This window comes from Ranitomeya variabilis, chromosome 3, assembly GCF_051348905.1.
Source record: "Ranitomeya variabilis isolate aRanVar5 chromosome 3, aRanVar5.hap1, whole genome shotgun sequence".
Lineage (NCBI taxonomy): Eukaryota > Metazoa > Chordata > Amphibia > Anura > Dendrobatidae > Ranitomeya > Ranitomeya variabilis.
This window is the reverse complement of record NC_135234.1, coordinates 457,824,044-457,841,210: the sequence shown is the minus strand read 5'-3', so window position 1 is coordinate 457,841,210 and position 17,167 is coordinate 457,824,044.

Sequence of the window (17,167 nt, the reverse complement as noted above, 5' to 3'; positions counted from 1 at the left end):
TTTTTGCAAAACCTGAAAACGTCAAAAAATCTAATACCCGGCCAAGCCAAAAATGGCTGATTTTCAGCCAAATTTTTTTTTCCAAAAATCAAACACGCACTATACCCCCTCTTTGGAAACTCTTTTGGGATGCTTTCCAACATAGTTTTAACCCTCTAGATGTAGAAGTAGGAGAATTAAGTGATTTTTCACAAAACCTGAAAACGTCAAAGAATCTAATACCCGGCCAAGCCAAAAATGGCTGATTTTCAGCCAAAAATTTTTTTCCACAAATCAAATACGCACTATACCCCCTCTTTGGGAACTCTTTTGGGATGCTTTCCAACATAGTTTTAACCCTCTAGATGTAGAAGTAGGAGAATTAAGTGATTTTTTACAAAACCTGAAAACGTCAATAAATCTAATACCCGGCCAAGCCAAAAATGGCTGATTTTCAGCCCAAATTTTTTTTCCCAAAAATCAAACACACACTATACCCCCTCTTTGGAAACTCTTTTCGGATGCTTTCCAACATAGTTTTAACCCTCTAGATGTAGAAGTAGGAGAATTAAGTGATTTTTCGCAAAACCTGAAAACGTCAAAAAATCTAATACCCGGCCAAGCCAAAAATGGCTGATTTTCAGCCCAAATTTTTTTTTCCACAAATCAAACACGCACTATACCCCCTCTTTGGGAACTCTTTTGGGATGCTTTCCAACATAGTTTTAACCCTCTAGATGTAGAAGTAGGAGAATGAAGTGATTTTTCGCAAAACCTGAAAACGTGAAAAATCTAATACCCGGCCAAGCCAAAAATGGCTGATTTTCAGCCCCAATTTTTTTTTCCACAAATCAAACACGCACTATACCCCCTCTTTGGTAATTGTTTTGGGATGCTTTCCAACATAGTTTTAACCCTCTAGATGTAGAAGTAGGAGAATTAAGTGATTTTTCACAAAACCTGAAAACGTCAAAAAATCTAATACCCGGCCCAGCCAAAAATGGCTGATTTTCAGCCAAAATTGTTTTTTCCACAAATCAAATACGCACTATACCCCCTCTTTGGGAACTCTTTTGGGATGCTTTCCAACATAGTTTTAACCCTTTAGATGTAGAAGTAGGAGAATTAAGTGATTTTTTGCAAAACCTGAAAACGTCAAAAAATCTAATACCCGGCCAAGCCAAAAATGGCTGATTTTCAGCCCAAATTTTTTTTTCCACAAATCAAACATGCACTATACCCCCTCTTTGGAAACTCTTTTGGGATGCCTTCCAACATAGTTTTTACCCTCTAGATGTAGAAGTAGGAGAATTAGGTGATTTTTTGCAAAACCTGAAAACGTCAAAAAATCTAATACCCGGCCAAGCCAAAAATGGCTGATTTTCAGCCCAAATTTTTTTTTCCAAAAATCAAACACGCACTATACCCCCTCTTTGGAAACTCTTTTGGGATGCTTTCCAACATAGTTTTAACCCTCTAGATGTAGAAGTAGGAGAATTAAGTGATTTTTCACAAAACCTGAAAACGTCAAAAAATCTAATACCCGGCCAAGCCAAAAATGGCTGATTTTCAGCCAAAATTTTTTTTCCACAAATCAAATACGCACTATACCCGCTCTTTGGGAACTCTTTTGGGATGCTTTCCAACATAGTTTTAACCCTCTAGATGTAGAAGTAGGAGAATTAAGTGATTTTTTACAAAACCTGAAAACGTCAATAAATCTAATACCCGGCCAAGCCAAAAATGGCTGATTTTCAGCCAAAATTTTTTTTCCCAAAAATCAAACACACACTATACCCCCTCTTTGGAAACTCTTTTGGGATGCTTTCCAACATAGTTTTAACCCTCTAGATGTAGAAGTAGGAGAATTAAGTGATTTTTCGCAAAACCTGAAAACGTCAAAAAATCTAATACCCGGCCAAGCCAAAAATGGCTGATTTTCAGCCCAAATTTTTTTTTCCCACAAATCAAACACGCACTATACCCCCTCTTTGGGAACTCTTTTGGGATGCTTTCCAACATAGTTTTAACCCTCTAGATGTAGAAGTAGGAGAATGAAGTGATTTTTCGCAAAACCTGAAAACGTCAAAAATCTAATACCCGGCCAAGCCAAAAAAGGCTGATTTTCAGCCCAAATTTTTTTTCCACAAATCAAACACGCACTATATCCCCTCTTTGGGAACTGTTTTGGGATGCTTTCCAACATAGTTTTAACCCTCTAGATGTAGAAGTAGGAGAATTAAGTGATTTTTTGCAAAACCTGAAAACATCAAAAATCTAATAGCCGGCCAAGCCAAAAATGACTGATTTTCAGCCAAAAAATTTTTTCCCAAAAATCAAACACACTCTGTACCCCCTCTTTGGAAACTCTTTTGGGATGCTTTCCAACATAGTTTTAACCCTCTAGATGTAGAAGTAGGAGAATTAAGTGATTTTTTGCAAAACCTGAAAACATCAAAAAATCTAATACCCGGCCAAGCCAAAAATGGCTGATTTTCAGCCCAAATTTTTTTTCGCAAATAAAACACGCACTATACCCCCTCTTTGGGAACTTGTTTGGGATGCTTTACAACATAGTTTTAACCCTCTAGATGTAGAAGTAGGAGAATTAAGTGATTTTTCGCAAAACCTGAAAACGTCAAAAAATCTAATACCCGGCCAAGCCAAAAATGGCCGATTTTCAGCCAAATTTTTTTTTTCACAAATCAAACACGCACTATACCCCCTCTTTGGGAACTCTTTTGGGATGCTTTCCAACATAGTTTTAACTCTCTAGATGTAGAAGTAGGAGAATTAAGTGATTTTTTGCAAAACCTGAAAACGTCAAAAAATCTGATACCCGGCCAAGCCAAAAATGGCTGATTTTCAGCCAAACTTTTTTTTTTCCACAAATCAAACACGCACTATACCCCCTCTTTGGGAACTCTTTTGGGATGCTTTCCAACATAGTTTTAACCCTCTAGATGTAGAAGTAGGAGAATTAAGTGATTTTTCGCAAAACCTGAAAACGTCAAAAATCTAATACCCGCCCAAGCCAAAAATGACTGATTTTCAGCCAAAATTTTTTTTGCCACAAATCAAACACGCACTATACCCCCTCTTTGGGAACTCTTTTGGGATGCTTTCCAACATAGTTTTAACCCTCTAGATGTAGAAGTAGGAGAATTAAGTGATTTTTCACATAACCTGAAAACGTCAAAAAATCTAATACCCGGCAAAGCCAAAAATGGCTGATTTTCAGCCCCCAAATTTTTTTCCACAAATCAACCACGCACTATACCCCCTCTTTGGGAACTCTTTTGGGATGCTTTCCAACATAGTTTTAACCCTCTAGATGTAGAAGTAGGAGAATGAAGTGATTTTTCACAAAACCTGAAAACGTCAAAAAATCTAAATACCCGGCCAAGCCAAAAATGGCTGATTTTCAGCCAACAATTTTTTTCCCACAAATCAAACACGCACTATACCCCCTCTTTGGGAACTCTTTTGGGATGCTTTCCAACATAGTTTTAACCCTCTAGATGTAGAAGTAGGAGAATTAAGTGATTTTTCGCAAAATCTGAAAACGTGAAAAATCTAATACCCGGCCAAGCCAAAAATGGCTGATTTTCAGCCAAAATTTTTTTTTCCACAAATCAAACACGCACTATACCCCCTCTTTGGTAACTGTTTTGGGATGCTTTCCAACATAGTTTTAACCCTCTAGATGTAGAAGTAGGAGAATTAAGTGATTTTTCGCAAAACCTGAAAACGTCAAAAAATCTAATACCCGGCCAATCCAAAAATGGCTGATTTTCAGCCAAAAATTTTTTTTACACAAATCAAATACGCACTATACCCCCTCTTTGGGAACTCTTTTGGGATGCTTTCCAACATAGTTTTAACCCTCTAGATGTAGAAGTAGGAGAATTAAGTGATTTTTTGCAAAACCTGAAAACGTCAAAAAATCTGATACCCGGCCAAGCCAAAAATGGCTGATTTTCAGCCCAAATTTTTTTTTCCACAAATCAAACATGCACTATACCCCCTCTTTGGAAACTCTTTTGGGATGCCTTCCAACATAGTTTTCACCCTCTAGATGTAGAAGTAGGAGAATTAGGTGATTTTTTGCAAAACCTGAAAACGTCAAAAAATCTAATACCCGGCCAAGCCAAAAATGGCTGATTTTCAGCGAAAATTTTTTTTTCCAAAAATCAAACACGCACTATACCCCCTCTTTGGAAACTCTTTTGGGATGCTTTCCAACATAGTTTTAACCCTCTAGATGTAGAAGTAGGAGAATTAAGTGATTTTTTGCAAAACCTGAAAACGTCAAAAAATCTAATACCCGGCCAAGCCAAAAATGGCTGATTTTCAGCCCCCAATTTTTTTTTCCACAAATCAAACACGCACTATACCCCCTCTTTGGTAACTGTTTTGGGATGCTTTCCAACATAGTTTTAACCCTCTAGATGTAGAAGTAGGAGAATTAAGTGATTTTTCACAAAACCTGAAAACGTCAAAAAATCTAATACCCGGCCAAGCCAAAAATGGCTGATTTTCAGCCAAACATTTTTTTTCCACAAATCAAATACGCACTATACCCCCTCTTTGGGAACTTTTTTGGGATGCTTTCCAACATAGTTTTAACCCTCTAGATGTAGAAGTAGGAGAATTAAGTGATTTTTTGCAAAACCTGAAAACGTCAAAAAATCTGATACCCGGCCAAGCCAAAAATGGCTGATTTTCAGCCCAAATTTTTTTTTCCACAAATCAAACATGCACTATACCCCCTCTTTGGAAACTCTTTTGGGATGCCTTCCAACATAGTTTTCACCCTCTAGATGTAGAAGTAGGAGAATTAGGTGATTTTTTGCAAAACCTGAAAACGTCAAAAAATCTAATACCCGGCCAAGCCAAAAATGGCTGATTTTCAGCGAAAATTTTTTTTTCCAAAAATCAAACACGCACTATACCCCCTCTTTGGAAACTCTTTTGGGATGCTTTCCAACATAGTTTTAACCCTCTAGATGTAGAAGTAGGAGAATTAAGTGATTTTTCGCAAAACCTGAAAACGTCAAAAAATCTAATACCCGGCCAAGCCAAAAATGGCTGATTTTCAGCCCCCAATTTTTTTTTCCACAAATCAAACCACGCACTATACCCCCTCTTTGGGAACTCTTTTGGGATGCTTTCCAACATAGTTTTAACCCTCTAGATGTAGAAGTAGGAGAATTAAGTGATTTTTCGCAAAACCTGAAAACGTGAAAAATCTAATACCCGGCCAAGCCAAAAATGGCTGATTTTCAGCCCAAATTTTTTTTTCCACAAATCAAACACGCACTATACCCCCTCTTTGGGAACTGTTTTGGGATGCTTTCCAACATAGTTTTAACCCTCTAGATGTCGAAGTAGGAGAATTAAGTGATTTTTCACAAAACCTGAAAACGTCAAAAAATCTAATACCCGGCCAAGCCAAAAATGGCTGATTTTCAGCCAAAATTTTTTTTACATAAATCAAATACGCACTATACCCCTCTTTGGGAACTCTTTTGGGATGCTTTCCAACATAGTTTTAACCATCTAGATGTAGAAGTAGGAGAATTAAGTGATTTTTTGCAAAACCTGAAAACGTCAAAAAATCTGATACCCGGCCAAGCCAAAAATGGCTGATTTTCAGCCCAAATTTTTTTTTCCACAAATCAAACATGCACTATACCCCCTCTTTGGAAACTCTTTTGGGATGCCTTCCAACATAGTTTTCACCCTCTAGATGTAGAAGTAGGAGAATTAGGTGATTTTTTGCAAAACCTGAAAACGTCAAAAAATCTAATACCCGGCCAAGCCAAAAATGGCTGATTTTCAGCGAAAATTTTTTTTTCCAAAAATCAAACACGCACTATACCCCCTCTTTGGAAACTCTTTTGGGATGCTTTCCAACATAGTTTTAACCCTCTAGATGTAGAAGTAGGAGAATTAAGTGATTTTTCGCAAAACCTGAAAACGTCAAAAAATCTAATACCCGGCCAAGCCAAAAATGGCTGATTTTCAGCCAAAATTTTTTTTCCCAAAAATCAAACACACACTATACCCCCTCTTTGGAAACTCTTTTGGGATGCTTTCCAACATAGTTTTAACCCTCTAGATGTAGAAGTAGGAGAATTAAGTGATTTTTCGCAAAACCTGAAAACGTCAAAAAATCTAATACCCGGCCAAGCCAAAAATGGCAGATTTTCAGCCCAAATTTTTTTTTCCACAAATCAAACACGCACTATACCCCCTCTTTGGGAACTCTTTTGGGATGCTTTCCAACATAGTTTTAACCCTCTAGATGTAGAAGTAGGAGAATGAAGTGATTTTTCGCAAAACCTGAAAACGTGAAAAATCTAATACCCGGCCAAGCCAAAAATGGCTGATTTTCAGCCCCAATTTTTTTTTCCACAAATCAAACACGCACTATACCCCCTCTTTGGTAATTGTTTTGGGATGCTTTCCAACATAGTTTTAACCCTCTAGATGTAGAAGTAGGAGAATTAAGTGATTTTTCACAAAACCTGAAAACGTCAAAAAATCTAATACCCGGCCCAGCCAAAAATGGCTGATTTTCAGCCAAAATTGTTTTTTCCACAAATCAAATACGCACTATACCCCCTCTTTGGGAACTCTTTTGGGATGCTTTCCAACATAGTTTTAACCCTTTAGATGTAGAAGTAGGAGAATTAAGTGATTTTTTGCAAAACCTGAAAACGTCAAAAAATCTAATACCCGGCCAAGCCAAAAATGGCTGATTTTCAGCCCAAATTTTTTTTTCCACAAATCAAACATGCACTATACCCCCTCTTTGGAAACTCTTTTGGGATGCCTTCCAACATAGTTTTTACCCTCTAGATGTAGAAGTAGGAGAATTAGGTGATTTTTTGCAAAACCTGAAAACGTCAAAAAATCTAATACCCGGCCAAGCCAAAAATGGCTGATTTTCAGCCCAAATTTTTTTTCCAAAAATCAAACACGCACTATACCCCCTCTTTGGAAACTCTTTTGGGATGCTTTCCAACATAGTTTTAACCCTCTAGATGTAGAAGTAGGAGAATGAAGTGATTTTTTGCAAAACCTGAAAACGTCAAAAAATCTGATACCCGGCCAAGCCAAAAATGTCTGATTTTCAGCCCAAATTTTTTTTTCCACAAATCAAACATGCACTATACCCCCTCTTTGGAAACTCTTTTGGGATGCCTTCCAACATAGTTTTCACCCTCTAGATGTAGAAGTAGGAGAATTAGGTGATTTTTTGCAAAACCTGAAAACGTCAAAAAATCTAATACCCGGCCAAGCCAAAAATGGCTGATTTTCAGCGAAAATTTTTTTTTCAAAAAATCAAACACGCACTATACCCCCTCTTTGGGAACTGTTTTGGGATGCTTTCCAACATAGTTTTAACCCTCTAGATGTCGAAGTAGGAGAATTAAGTGATTTTTCACAAAACCTGAAAACGTCAAAAAATCTAATACCAGGCCAAGCCAAAAATGGCTGATTTTCAGCCAAAATTTTTTTTACACAAATCAAATACGCACTATACCCCCTCTTTGGGAACTCTTTTGGGATGCTTTCCAACATAGTTTTAACCCTCTAGATGTAGAAGTAGGAGAATTAAGTGATTTTTTGCAAAACCTGAAAACGTCAAAAAATCTGATACCCGGCCAAGCCAAAAATGGCTGATTTTCAGCCCAAATTTTTTTTTCCACAAATCAAACATGCACTATACCCCCTCTTTGGAAACTCTTTTGGGATGCCTTCCAACATAGTTTTCACCCTCTAGATGTAGAAGTAGGAGAATTAGGTGATTTTTTGCAAAACCTGAAAACGTCAAAAAATCTAATACCCAGCCAAGCCAAAAATGGCTGATTTTCAGCGAAATTTTTTTTTTCCAAAAATCAAACACGCACTATACCCCCTCTTTGGAAACTCTTTTGGGATGCTTTCCAACATAGTTTTAACCCTCTAGATGTAGAAGTAGGAGAATTAAGTGATTTTTCGCAAAACCTGAAAACGTCAAAAAATCTAATACCCGGCCAAGCCAAAACTGGCTGATTTTCAGCCCCCAATTTTTTTTTCCACAAATCAACCACGCACTATACCCCCTCTTTGGGAACTCTTTTGGGATGCTTTCCAACATAGTTTTAACCCTCTAGATGTAGAAGTAGGAGAATTAAGTGATTTTTCGCAAAACCTGAAAACGTGAAAAATCTAATTCCCGGCCAAGCCAAAAATGGCTGATTTTCAGCCAAAATTTTTTTTACACAAATCAAATACGCACTATACCCCCTCTTTGGGAACTCTTTTGGGATGCTTTCCAACATAGTTTTAACCCTCTAGATGTAGAAGTAGGAGAATTAAGTGATTTTTCACAAAACCTGAAAACGTCAATAAATCTAATACCCGGCCAAGCCAAAAATGGCTGATTTTCAGCCAAAATTTTTTTTCCCAAAAATCAAACACACACTATACCCCCTCTTTGGAAACTCTTTTGGGATGCTTTCCAACATAGTTTTAACCCTCTAGATGTAGAAGTAGGAGAATTAAGTGATTTTTCGCAAAACCTGAAAACGTCAAAAAATCTAATACCCGGCCAAGCCAAAAATGGCAGATTTTCAGCCCAAATTTTTTTTTCCACAAATCAAACACGCACTATACCCCCTCTTTGGGAACTCTTTTGGGATGCTTTCCAACATAGTTTTAACCCTCTAGATGTAGAAGTAGGAGAATTAGGTGATTTTTTGCAAAACCTGAAAACGTCAAAAAATCTAATACCCGGCCAAGCCAAAAATGGCTGATTTTCAGCGAAAATTTTTTTTTCCAAAAATCAAACACGCACTATACCCCCTCTTTGGAAACTCTTTTGGGATGCTTTCCAACATAGTTTTAACCCTCTAGATGTAGAAGTAGGAGAATTAAGTGATTTTTCGCAAAACCTGAAAACGTCAAAAAATCTAATACCCGGCCAAGCCAAAAATGGCTGATTTTCAGCCCCCAATTTTTTTTTCCACAAATCAACCACACACTATACCCCCTCTTTGGGAACTCTTTTGGGATGCTTTCCAACATAGTTTTAACCCTCTAGATGTAGAAGTAGGAGAATTAAGTGATTTTTCGCAAAACCTGAAAACGTGAAAAATCTAATACCCGGCCAAGCCAAAAATGGCTGATTTTCAGCCAAAATTTTTTTTACACAAATCAAATACGCACTATACCCCCTCTTTGGGAACTCTTTTGGGATGCTTTCCAACATAGTTTTAACCCTCTAGATGTAGAAGTAGGAGAATTAAGTGATTTTTCACAAAACCTGAAAACGTCAATAAATCTAATACCCGGCCAAGCCAAAAATGGCTGATTTTCAGCCAAAATTTTTTTTCCCAAAAATCAAACACACACTATACCCCCTCTTTGGAAACTCTTTTGGGATGCTTTCCAACATAGTTTTAACCCTCTAGATGTAGAAGTAGGAGAATTAAGTGATTTTTCGCAAAACCTGAAAACGTCAAAAAATCTAATACCCGGCCAAGCCAAAAATGGCAGATTTTCAGCCCAAATTTTTTTTTCCACAAATCAAACACGCACTATACCCCCTCTTTGGGAACTCTTTTGGGATGCTTTCCAACATAGTTTTAACCCTCTAGATGTAGAAGTAGGAGAATGAAGTGATTTTTCGCAAAACCTGAAAACGTGAAAAATCTAATACCCGGCCAAGCCAAAAATGGCTGATTTTCAGCCCCAATTTTTTTTTCCACAAATCAAACACGCACTATACCCCCTCTTTGGTAATTGTTTTGGGATGCTTTCCAACATAGTTTTAACCCTCTAGATGTAGAAGTAGGAGAATTAAGTGATTTTTCACAAAACCTGAAAACGTCAAAAAATCTAATACCCGGCCCAGCCAAAAATGGCTGATTTTCAGCCAAAATTGTTTTTTCCACAAATCAAATACGCACTATACCCCCTCTTTGGGAACTCTTTTGGGATGCTTTCCAACATAGTTTTAACCCTTTAGATGTAGAAGTAGGAGAATTAAGTGATTTTTTGCAAAACCTGAAAACGTCAAAAAATCTAATACCCGGCCAAGCCAAAAATGGCTGATTTTCAGCCCAAATTTTTTTTTCCACAAATCAAACATGCACTATACCCCCTCTTTGGAAACTCTTTTGGGATGCCTTCCAACATAGTTTTTACCCTCTAGATGTAGAAGTAGGAGAATTAGGTGATTTTTTGCAAAACCTGAAAACGTCAAAAAATCTAATACCCGGCCAAGCCAAAAATGGCTGATTTTCAGCCCAAATTTTTTTCCAAAAATCAAACACGCACTATACCCCCTCTTTGGAAACTCTTTTGGGATGCTTTCCAACATAGTTTTAACCCTCTAGATGTAGAAGTAGGAGAATGAAGTGATTTTTCGCAAAACCTGAAAACGTGAAAAATCTAATACCCGGCCAAGCCAAAAATGGCTGATTTTCAGCCCCCAATTTTTTTTTCCACAAATCAACCACGCACTATACCCCCTCTTTGGGAACTCTTTTGGGATGCTTTCCAACATAGTTTTAACCCTCTAGATGTAGAAGTAGGAGAATTAAGTGATTTTTCGCAAAACCTGAAAACGTGAAAAATCTAATACCCGGCCAAGCCAAAAATGGCTGATTTTCAGCCAAAATTTTTTTTACACAAATCAAATACGCACTATACCCCCTCTTTGGGAACTCTTTTGGGATGCTTTCCAACATAGTTTTAACCCTCTAGATGTAGAAGTAGGAGAATTAAGTGATTTTTCACAAAACCTGAAAACGTCAATAAATCTAATACCCGGCCAAGCCAAAAATGGCTGATTTTCAGCCAAAATTTTTTTTCCCAAAAATCAAACACACACTATACCCCCTCTTTGGAAACTCTTTTGGGATGCTTTCCAACATAGTTTTAACCCTCTAGATGTAGAAGTAGGAGAATTAAGTGATTTTTCGCAAAACCTGAAAACGTCAAAAAATCTAATACCCGGCCAAGCCAAAAATGGCAGATTTTCAGCCCAAATTTTTTTTTCCACAAATCAAACACGCACTATACCCCCTCTTTGGGAACTCTTTTGGGATGCTTTCCAACATAGTTTTAACCCTCTAGATGTAGAAGTAGGAGAATGAAGTGATTTTTCGCAAAACCTGAAAACGTGAAAAATCTAATACCCGGCCAAGCCAAAAATGGCTGATTTTCAGCCCCAATTTTTTTTTCCACAAATCAAACACGCACTATACCCCCTCTTTGGTAATTGTTTTGGGATGCTTTCCAACATAGTTTTAACCCTCTAGATGTAGAAGTAGGAGAATTAAGTGATTTTTCACAAAACCTGAAAACGTCAAAAAATCTAATACCCGGCCCAGCCAAAAATGGCTGATTTTCAGCCAAAATTGTTTTTTCCACAAATCAAATACGCACTATACCCCCTCTTTGGGAACTCTTTTGGGATGCTTTCCAACATAGTTTTAACCCTTTAGATGTAGAAGTAGGAGAATTAAGTGATTTTTTGCAAAACCTGAAAACGTCAAAAAATCTAATACCCGGCCAAGCCAAAAATGGCTGATTTTCAGCCCAAATTTTTTTTTCCACAAATCAAACATGCACTATACCCCCTCTTTGGAAACTCTTTTGGGATGCCTTCCAACATAGTTTTTACCCTCTAGATGTAGAAGTAGGAGAATTAGGTGATTTTTTGCAAAACCTGAAAACGTCAAAAAATCTAATACCCGGCCAAGCCAAAAATGGCTGATTTTCAGCCCAATTTTTTTTTCCAAAAATCAAACACGCACTATACCCCCTCTTTGGAAACTCTTTTGGGATGCTTTCCAACATAGTTTTAACCCTCTAGATGTAGAAGTAGGAGAATGAAGTGATTTTTCGCAAAACCTGAAAACGTGAAAAATCTAATACCCGGCCAAGCCAAAAATGGCTGATTTTCAGCCCACTTTTTTTTTTCCACAAATCAAACACGCACTATACCCCCTCTTTGGGAACTGTTTTGGGATGCTTTCCAACATAGTTTTAACCCTCTAGATGTAGAAGTAGGAGAATGAAGTGATTTTTCGCAAAACCTGAAAACGTGAAAAATCTAATACCCGGCCAAGCCAAAAATGGCTGATTTTCAGCCCCAATTTTTTTTTCCACAAATCAAACACGCACTATACCCCCTCTTTGGTAATTGTTTTGGGATGCTTTCCAACATAGTTTTAACCCTCTAGATGTAGAAGTAGGAGAATTAAGTGATTTTTCACAAAACCTGAAAACGTCAAAAAATCTAATACCCGGCCAAGCCAAAAATGGCTGATTTTCAGCCAAATTTTTTTTTCCAAAAATCAAACACGCACTATACCCCCTCTTTGGAAACTCTTTTGGGATGCTTTCCAACATAGTTTTAACCCTCTAGATGTAGAAGTAGGAGAATTAAGTGATTTTTCACAAAACCTGAAAACGTCAAAGAATCTAATACCCGGCCAAGCCAAAAATGGCTGATTTTCAGCCAAAATTTTTTTTCCACAAATCAAATACGCACTATACCCCCTCTTTGGGAACTCTTTTGGGATGCTTTCCAACATAGTTTTAACCCTCTAGATGTAGAAGTAGGAGAATTAAGTGATTTTTTACAAAACCTGAAAACGTCAATAAATCTAATACCCGGCCAAGCCAAAAATGGCTGATTTTCAGCCCAAATTTTTTTTCCCAAAAATCAAACACACACTATACCCCCTCTTTGGAAACTCTTTTCGGATGCTTTCCAACATAGTTTTAACCCTCTAGATGTAGAAGTAGGAGAATTAAGTGATTTTTCGCAAAACCTGAAAACATCAAAAAATCTAATACCCGGCCAAGCCAAAAATGGCTGATTTTCAGCCCAAATTTTTTTTTCCACAAATCAAACACGCACTATACCCCCTCTTTGGGAACTCTTTTGGGATGCTTTCCAACATAGTTTTAACCCTCTAGATGTAGAAGTAGGAGAATGAAGTGATTTTTCGCAAAACCTGAAAACGTGAAAAATCTAATACCCGGCCAAGCCAAAAATGGCTGATTTTCAGCCCCAATTTTTTTTTCCACAAATCAAACACGCACTATACCCCCTCTTTGGTAATTGTTTTGGGATGCTTTCCAACATAGTTTTAACCCTCTAGATGTAGAAGTAGGAGAATTAAGTGATTTTTCACAAAACCTGAAAACGTCAAAAAATCTAATACCCGGCCCAGCCAAAAATGGCTGATTTTCAGCCAAAATTGTTTTTTCCACAAATCAAATACGCACTATACCCCCTCTTTGGGAACTCTTTTGGGATGCTTTCCAACATAGTTTTAACCCTTTAGATGTAGAAGTAGGAGAATTAAGTGATTTTTTGCAAAACCTGAAAACGTCAAAAAATCTAATACCCGGCCAAGCCAAAAATGGCTGATTTTCAGCCCAAATTTTTTTTTCCACAAATCAAACATGCACTATACCCCCTCTTTGGAAACTCTTTTGGGATGCCTTCCAACATAGTTTTTACCCTCTAGATGTAGAAGTAGGAGAATTAAGTGATTTTTCGCAAAACCTGAAAACGTCAAAAAATCTAATACCCGGCCAAGCCAAAAATGGCAGATTTTCAGCCCAAATTTTTTTTTCCACAAATCAAACACGCACTATACCCCCTCTTTGGGAACTCTTTTGGGATGCTTTCCAACATAGTTTTAACCCTCTAGATGTAGAAGTAGGAGAATGAAGTGATTTTTCGCAAAACCTGAAAACGTGAAAAATCTAATACCCGGCCAAGCCAAAAATGGCTGATTTTCAGCCCCAATTTTTTTTTCCACAAATCAAACACGCACTATACCCCCTCTTTGGTAATTGTTTTGGGATGCTTTCCAACATAGTTTTAACCCTCTAGATGTAGAAGTAGGAGAATTAAGTGATTTTTCACAAAACCTGAAAACGTCAAAAAATCTAATACCCGGCCCAGCCAAAAATGGCTGATTTTCAGCCAAAATTGTTTTTTCCACAAATCAAATACGCACTATACCCCCTCTTTGGGAACTCTTTTGGGATGCTTTCCAACATAGTTTTAACCCTTTAGATGTAGAAGTAGGAGAATTAAGTGATTTTTTGCAAAACCTGAAAACGTCAAAAAATCTAATACCCGGCCAAGCCAAAAATGGCTGATTTTCAGCCCAAATTTTTTTTTCCACAAATCAAACATGCACTATACCCCCTCTTTGGAAACTCTTTTGGGATGCCTTCCAACATAGTTTTTACCCTCTAGATGTAGAAGTAGGAGAATTAGGTGATTTTTTGCAAAACCTGAAAACGTCAAAAAATCTAATACCCGGCCAAGCCAAAAATGGCTGATTTTCAGCCCAAATTTTTTTTCCAAAAATCAAACACGCACTATACCCCCTCTTTGGAAACTCTTTTGGGATGCTTTCCAACATAGTTTTAACCCTCTAGATGTAGAAGTAGGAGAATGAAGTGATTTTTCGCAAAACCTGAAAACGTGAAAAATCTAATACCCGGCCAAGCCAAAAATGGCTGATTTTCAGCCCACTTTTTTTTTTCCACAAATCAAACACGCACTATACCCCCTCTTTGGGAACTGTTTTGGGATGCTTTCCAACATAGTTTTAACCCTCTAGATGTAGAAGTAGGAGAATGAAGTGATTTTTCGCAAAACCTGAAAACGTGAAAAATCTAATACCCGGCCAAGCCAAAAATGGCTGATTTTCAGCCCCAATTTTTTTTTCCACAAATCAAACACGCACTATACCCCCTCTTTGGTAATTGTTTTGGGATGCTTTCCAACATAGTTTTAACCCTCTAGATGTAGAAGTAGGAGAATTAAGTGATTTTTCACAAAACCTGAAAACGTCAAAAAATCTAATACCCGGCCCAGCCAAAAATGGCTGATTTTCAGCCAAAATTGTTTTTTCCACAAATCAAATACGCACTATACCCCCTCTTTGGGAACTCTTTTGGGATGCTTTCCAACATAGTTTTAACCCTTTAGATGTAGAAGTAGGAGAATTAAGTGATTTTTTGCAAAACCTGAAAACGTCAAAAAATCTAATACCCGGCCAAGCCAAAAATGGCTGATTTTCAGCCCAAATTTTTTTTCCACAAATCAAACATGCACTATACCCCCTCTTTGGAAACTCTTTTGGGATGCCTTCCAACATAGTTTTTACCCTCTAGATGTAGAAGTAGGAGAATTAGGTGATTTTTTGCAAAACCTGAAAACGTCAAAAAATCTAATACCCGGCCAAGCCAAAAATGGCTGATTTTCAGCACAAATTTTTTTTTCCACAAATCAAACACGCACTATACCCCCTCTTTGGGAACTGTTTTGGGATGCTTTCCAACATAGTTTTAACCCTCTAGATGTAGAAGTAGGAGAATGAAGTGATTTTTCGCAAAACCTGAAAACGTCAAAAAATCTAATACCCGGCCAAGCCAAAAATGGCTGATTTTCAGCCAAAAAATTTTTTTCCACAAATCAAACACGCACTATACCCCCTCTTTGGGAACTCTTTTTGGATGCTTTACAATATAGTTTTAACCCTCTAGATGTAGAAGTAGGAGAATTAAGTGATTTTTCACAAAACCTGAAAACGTCAAAAAATCTAATACCCGGCCAAGCCAAAAATGGCTGATTTTCAGCCAAATTTTTTTTTCCAAAAATCAAACACGCACTATACCCCCTCTTTGGAAACTCTTTTGGGATGCTTTCCAACATAGTTTTAACCCTCTAGATGTAGAAGTAGGAGAATTAAGTGATTTTTCACAAAACCTGAAAACGTCAAAGAATCTAATACCCGGCCAAGCCAAAAATGGCTGATTTTCAGCCAAAAATTTTTTTCCACAAATCAAATACGCACTATACCCCCTCTTTGGGAACTCTTTTGGGATGCTTTCCAACATAGTTTTAACCCTCTAGATGTAGAAGTAGGAGAATTAAGTGATTTTTTACAAAACCTGAAAACGTCAATAAATCTAATACCCGGCCAAGCCAAAAATGGCTGATTTTCAGCCCAAATTTTTTTTCCCAAAAATCAAACACACACTATACCCCCTCTTTGGAAACTCTTTTCGGATGCTTTCCAACATAGTTTTAACCCTCTAGATGTAGAAGTAGGAGAATTAAGTGATTTTTCGCAAAACCTGAAAACGTCAAAAAATCTAATACCCGGCCAAGCCAAAAATGGCTGATTTTCAGCCCAAATTTTTTTTTCCACAAATCAAACACGCACTATACCCCCTCTTTGGGAACTCTTTTGGGATGCTTTCCAACATAGTTTTAACCCTCTAGATGTAGAAGTAGGAGAATGAAGTGATTTTTCGCAAAACCTGAAAACGTGAAAAATCTAATACCCGGCCAAGCCAAAAATGGCTGATTTTCAGCCCCAATTTTTTTTTCCACAAATCAAACACGCACTATACCCCCTCTTTGGTAATTGTTTTGGGATGCTTTCCAACATAGTTTTAACCCTCTAGATGTAGAAGTAGGAGAATTAAGTGATTTTTCACAAAACCTGAAAACGTCAAAAAATCTAATACCCGGCCCAGCCAAAAATGGCTGATTTTCAGCCAAAATTGTTTTTTCCACAAATCAAATACGCACTATACCCCCTCTTTGGGAACTCTTTTGGGATGCTTTCCAACATAGTTTTAACCCTTTAGATGTAGAAGTAGGAGAATTAAGTGATTTTTTGCAAAACCTGAAAACGTCAAAAAATCTAATACCCGGCCAAGCCAAAAATGGCTGATTTTCAGCCCAAATTTTTTTTTCCACAAATCAAACATGCACTATACCCCCTCTTTGGCAACTCTTTTGGGATGCCTTCCAACATAGTTTTTACCCTCTAGATGTAGAAGTAGGAGAATTAGGTGATTTTTTGCAAAACCTGAAAACGTCAAAAAATCTAATACCCGGCCAAGCCAAAAATGGCTGATTTTCAGCCCAAATTTTTTTTCCAAAAATCAAACACGCACTATACCCCCTCTTTGGAAACTCTTTTGGGATGCTTTCCAACATAGTTTTAACCCTCTAGATGTAGAAGTAGGAGAATGAAGTGATTTTTCGCAAAACCTGAAAACGTGAAAAATCTAATACCCGGCCAAGCCAAAAATGGCTGATTTTCAGCCCACTTTTTTTTTTCCACAAATC